Here is a 6000-nt window from a genome sequence, read left to right as displayed (position 1 = left end):
TTGTGTTTTCCTCTCAAACTCCTCCATACATCACTTTATTCCATTATGGCGCACTAAAAGCAAAGACGCTTCCGTTTCCACGCAGTGTGAGCAGCACCTGGACTGAACACCACCCGCAGACGTGGTGGCGTTCGCTCCCTGGAGTGCAGCCTGGAATCCGCTCCGGGTTTTGTGGTGAATTTCCTGAGCGAAGCGCAGCAATCTGCTTCTGCAGCATCCCCGCAGCCACACACGCTGTCCGAGTTCAAGTAAACACAAACACTTAGAAGAGACCGGCTAGAATGTGGACATAATAGTAACCACTTTTAAATAGATTCAGCTCTGATCGTCTTGGAAGTATTTTTTAAAGGCGCGCGCGTGCTTTCATATAACTGATGACATCACTGGTGGGGGGAAAAACAGAGATGGGACAAAGTTTGTGTTTTTGTATAGACATTAAAGTAAAAACTAAGGCCGTGCAGTTCTTCTTTTGTTTTGTTTTGATTTTAGGAAAAACAAAAAAAAAAGTGAACTTCCTGTTTCGGGGTGGTCCACAGACTGAGGAGAGGGGGAGGAAGGGAGGGAGGGAGGGAGGGAGCGGGGGAGAAGGGGGTGCGCATTCCCGCATTGGCTGTGCAGCCAGCTCCAAAGGCGCTTTGCGGGACTCCACAGCCAAACATGGGGTTCAGCTTTGTCACCGTGTGCGTAACTTTGGAGAAGGAGAGTATGGACGCGCGTCTGTGAAGGAGGACAATGCGCCCCTGAAGAATCCAGAGATCTCCATCCGAGCGCGTTTACTTAGAAGGAAAAGAAGAAGGCGACTCACAGAGAGAGACGGGAGGCTTTACTGGAAACTTTCAGTCCTTGGACTCTGTGTGAGCTTTTCCAAGGACTCCAGCAGTTTCATGCTGAATATTCCTTCACCAACTTGAGGTAAGCGATGAGGATGAGTCACGATCGCGCGTTTGTGGATCCCAGATCTATTTTTATTATTTAAAAGTTGTGTTTTGGCTCCTAACTTATTTCCCTCCCGTTTAGTTAAGTCGTTCTTTTCCTCCTGGTTGGGATTATACTAAATATTTTTCTGCAGATGAAATCTTCCCTCCCCTGTATTTGCATAACCAACCCGGCCTGCGCCGCTGCAACCGCTGGGTTTGTTTGAGGCATTCACGGTCCGCAGCGCGAGCCCGCAGTTCACCCCTCAACCTTTTTTGTCCACTTGTGGAGAGGTGAGCGGTCTGCTGGCCTGGTGAGAGGTTCGATTCCCCATCAAACATATTTTCCCGTCTATTCCTTCTCACAGTCTCCGATTAGCTCACAAACAGCTGTTTCTTGTCATCTGGAAAACTCCAGGAGCCCTCAAGAAGAAGCTCCATTCCTTAGGACAAAAGTTTCAAGTCTTACTTTCATTGGCTTCTTGGGAGTTGAAATGAGATGCGCTGGAAGCTTCTTCGATTCTAATCTGCAGATTATGGATTCTAATCTAATTCTGAGTGTGAGAGTTGACTGCAGCTGCTAATGTGGGAAGATTAGGCTGCTGGTCTTGTCATCATGTTATTGGCTCTGCAGCTGAAGAGCGTCAACACTGGACTCAATAGAAGAACCAAACACTTATTTATTTCAAAGTGACAGTGAGAAGTGCTGAGCACACAACCTTCTTTAACAGTATTTGCACACACACTCACACACAACTCTCTCCCACAGACACACACACAAAGTAAAAGACAATTTACTGGATTTATTCATTGACCAATCTGGGAATTAAAAGGGTTGTGCATGAGCAATCAAATGATCAATCTCTTGTGTAATCACTTGGATTTGCTTCAATAAATGTGCAGAACTTTATTTGAAAATTGACATCTGTGAAGCTTTTTTGATTTGTTATATGGCTGCACTTGTGGTTTGCCCATGTTTAAAGACCCACTCTGATGAAAAGGGTGTTTTTGGTGTTTTTAACATGATATTGAGCCACTTTTCTGATGATGGAGGACATAAATAATGAAAATTAGGCTTAAAATTGCATTTCTGAATTTAACTTTATTTAAATCGTTGGGAATCAGGAGCAGGTGAAAAGAATGTCATTTGGAAAATATATTTGTGACGTAAAAGCTACAATTGGTGGACCACAAGCTAGCTGCTTCGCTCCATTTTAATGCATCTACTGGTAGACAACTATCTGTGTATGTCTGCTAGATAGTAGAAGGGTTAATCGTCGCCATTTTTGTTGCACCTGTAATGTTATGAGGGGGTGTCAGCTAGCGGGAGAGAGCATAAACAAATGGATGATGAGAAGTGAGGCAAGGTTTACTCTGCACCGACAGTCCCCCTTACAACTCTGAGATGAATTTCTAATGAACTCCTACTGCTCTGCAGTTATATGTGCACAGATATAATTTTCTTTATATGTGTGTCTGAGAAAATGACATTTTTTTTTATTTATTTTTGCCTAAAAACGCCATAATCACAGTTAAAATCACACTGGGAACCCTTTAAAAACATATCAAAATATGATTGGAGTGGGACTTTAAAAAAAAAGCTCTGCAGGAGGGCTTCCTGGTCCTCTCTGGTCTTTATCAAGTGTGTTAAGGCCAAAAGGCTCATTAACAGGAATGCACTTAAACAATAGAGGCAGCTGTCCTCTCATAGGCCAGTCACAGGTCAGGACTGATGTGGTTTATCTGGGCCATATCAGAGCAGTGATAAGTTTCTGTTTAATCCAGCTGACCTGATAGAATGAAGGTTTGCCTGTAAAGTTCATTTAGCAGTCATTAGGAGCAGATTGGGAACATCCAAGTTCCCTCAGGTGTGTCTTTTTTTTTGTTTTTGTTTTATTTTGAAATAATTTGATCATGTGACACTGACCTCACCAGAATCAGGCAGCAACAAGTGGTGCCTTTTCGTCCAGAATCCATTCCAGTCAGCTCAGCGAGAAACGTGCGTCACGTGATGCCCGCAACCCCCCCCACCACCACCACCACCACCAACATTTCTACTTCTACCCCCTCCCACTTTTCAGATAGAGAGAGATGGTAGCTGAGGTGAAGGGAGTGAGGGAGGGGGGAAGGACCACCCTCACGGGGATCACAGCCCCTCAATCAGGCCCTTTCACACCCCGTGAACCTGAATCAATCAGGGTTTAATAGCAGCTGTCTGTCTGAGGCGACCGAGCCTAGAAACTGTCCAGGATGGCTGCACAGAACCCTTCATATATATGTGTGTATATATATATATATATATATATATATATATATATATATATATATATATATATATATATATATATATATATATATATATATATATATATATATATATATATATATATATATATATAATATATATATATATATATATATATATATATATATTTCAAAGCAGACAGGTTTGGGAAGCAGACTCGGCCCTTCTGTGTCCCTCCTCCACTTTTTTACTTTCCTCTTTTTTTATTTGGGTCCCCTCAGATGACAGAGATCGCTCCTCAGGTTTTCAGATGGCAGGATGAGTATGTGTTCAGATCTGGCTGTTGTGGCCGTTTCAGACTTTAGCCAGCTAAACTTTTCTCCCTCAGAGGTAGAAACGCAGTTGGAGCGCACTAATGATTTCACGAGCGCCCTCATGATGTGAAATACACCAAATGAAGCAGAAATGAGGCAGAGGATTGGGGATTGACACCAGAGGGCAAAGGCATTAGAGATCCACAAAGTTTGAATCGCATTAGCCAAAGGGCACGCATAATAGGGAGAGGAAATGTTGCAGTCATGGGAATTATTTGAAAATCATTGTTCGGGGAGCTTTCCCACCCATTAGAGGACACATCAAGCAAATTGCAGTAAAAAAGATTTAATAAGCAAATCTGTTCATAGTGACGAAAAATAAGAGAGAGGTCCTCTGGGTTTGATTTGATGATTTTTATATATTTGAAAACTTTTCTGTAATATAGATCAAACCTTTTTTTGTTTATTTGGATAAGAAAATTGATAAATGAATAGGGGTGTCACAGTTAATCGACTTAACCAATGAATGAATTTATCTTCTTACAATCCAACAAGATGAATGTGTCTGAGGCAAGTTGTTTATCCAATTGACCTATATCATTATAAAATCATTTCAAAATAAAATTAATCGATTATATCAATAATCGAAAATACCAGTTGGACTGAGACACGGTAAGTTTATTTTACGGAAAAAACATGTGTGATGGCAACAAAAAAGGATCAAGCATCATTCCAGTCCAATGTGTGGAAACACTTTGAATTCAGCAAAGACATGTAACCTTACAGTGTGCTAGAATGTTCTAATAATGTTCCCTTTGGATTATTTTGATGTGGAAAAACAACAGTGGACTGAACTTTACTTAAATGTGAATGGATTTGTCAGGGTTGGACACACATTTAATTTACACTTGATTATCTTGCAAGAAATACTAGGAATCTGGGAAATTTGAGCTGCACTGTCCAGTACCCAGGTATTCATCTCTTAGTCACCACTGGTTACATTTTGGGCTAAAGATATCCTGGAACGATTTTAGGTCAGTGAATCGGATCATTCAAAATGAACCAATATCGACTATGAATCACATCGTCAACCACAAACTGTGGTATGAATGGAATCGTTGTTAAAATGAATCGTTCCACTCCTACTAATTAATGAAAGGTTGACAATAAATGCTACTGGCAGCATCAGACTAATTCTAGAAGTTTCTGTGCTTCAGTTGTTCCAAGGTCTTGTTGTTGCCCGTCAGCTGTTCCCCCATTAAAAAACAAAACAAAACAGAAGTCTTGAAAATGTTACGTTCCATTTTCAGTCTGTTTAGCTGCAGATTGTAGCTCCAACGTCACAGCTAGAAGCTTTTTCCAAATGGCATTTTTTCATCTCCTCCTGATTTGAATCAAGAAATACTCAGACATTTTAAATTTCTTTCTATATGTTCTCCATCATCCGAATAGAAACTGCCACAAGACCATGTAAAAACACAATTTTCATTGGAGTGGTTCTTTAACACTTGTGCTATCCTATGACCCCACCCTTACATTGACGTGTTCTCCCTACCATGACAAAGGTGGATAAAGGTGAAGAGGATTTAATGTAATCCATGGACACCAGTGAAGATCTCAAATCATTGAATTTTGTGGGGTCTAGATGACCCAACTCCCAGTGTTAAAGTGCCTAGGATAGCACAAGGGTTAAATAAATGTTTGCATCAGGTAAATTAGACTGGTGTTGGGCCCTTATCCTCAGTGCCGTGTGCAAACACGTGCTGGAGACAGGCAACATGTGCACGCATTTGATGCAGATTTGCTGCTGACAGTAAAAGGTGGAGCCAAGGCTGTTCCAAATCGTCCGGCCCCCTTTACTTTGAGTCGGGGTGGTGGGCCGTCACACATTTATGTGTCTGTGTGTTTGTGTGTAAAAGCCTGCCTTACTATAGTCACATGTGGCTTATATTAGAAATCAAAGAAGCGTTAATAACATCCAGGTGAGACTGCCGGTTGCCTTTGTATGCACAAACAGCCCACTCATTTTCCTTCATCCCATCAGCTCAGACTCTAACAATGGGGCCGTGGTTTTCCCTGTGATTTTGTGGAGAGGACAATCTTATTTTTTGTATTACAGGGTGAGATTCTCATTGTGTTTTACTCAAGCAGTGTGTATTTGTGCATGCTTAAAGGTTTGTATGTGTGTTGCATTATGTCTGCGCTCAGCCGCTGATGACTCATGTTGGCTGTCGGCTGGCAGAAAGTGAAGAAGAGGCGGTTGTTTATTGTTCCAGCAGGTTGCCATGGTCACAGAGCATTAAAGGTGCTGCCATACTGAGTGAGGTTGCGACACAGAGTCTGACGTTAAGCTGCCTGACGCTCGTCAGTAAAAACGTCAGAGCGTTTACGCCGTTGCACAGAAGAGGGAGCATCATCATCATGATAAGATGTGTTGTTTAAGAGCCCTAAATTTCATATTTTATTTTCTCAAAGTTCCATCTTTTGCTTTAGTTTTGGTTGTAGCTCATTCAGACTCCACATGAAA

The 6000-nt window shown here is 41.6% G+C and overlaps 1 protein-coding gene across 2 annotated transcripts in view; it reads left to right on the top strand.

The window, feature by feature from the left end:
- The first annotated feature begins 597 nt into the window (after positions 1-597).
- The window catches only part of gli1 (GLI family zinc finger 1), a 59644-nt gene continuing 54241 nt past the window's right edge, over positions 598-6000 (top strand). Inside the window, exon 1 of one of the 2 annotated variants that reach the window (XM_004068688.5) lies at positions 598-912. The gene's annotated coding sequence lies outside the window, so the exon portion shown is untranslated. The remainder of the gene's footprint in view (positions 913-6000) is intronic. The other variant, XM_078947106.1, reaches the window with a different exon arrangement.

Source organism: Oryzias latipes, chromosome 5, assembly GCF_053564925.1.
Source record: "Oryzias latipes strain Hd-rR chromosome 5, Olatipes_Hd-rR_3.1".
NCBI classification, from domain to species: Eukaryota; Metazoa; Chordata; class Actinopteri; order Beloniformes; family Adrianichthyidae; genus Oryzias; species Oryzias latipes.
Note: the sequence above shows the minus strand (reverse complement) of the source record. Positions and strands in the feature narration are given on the sequence as shown.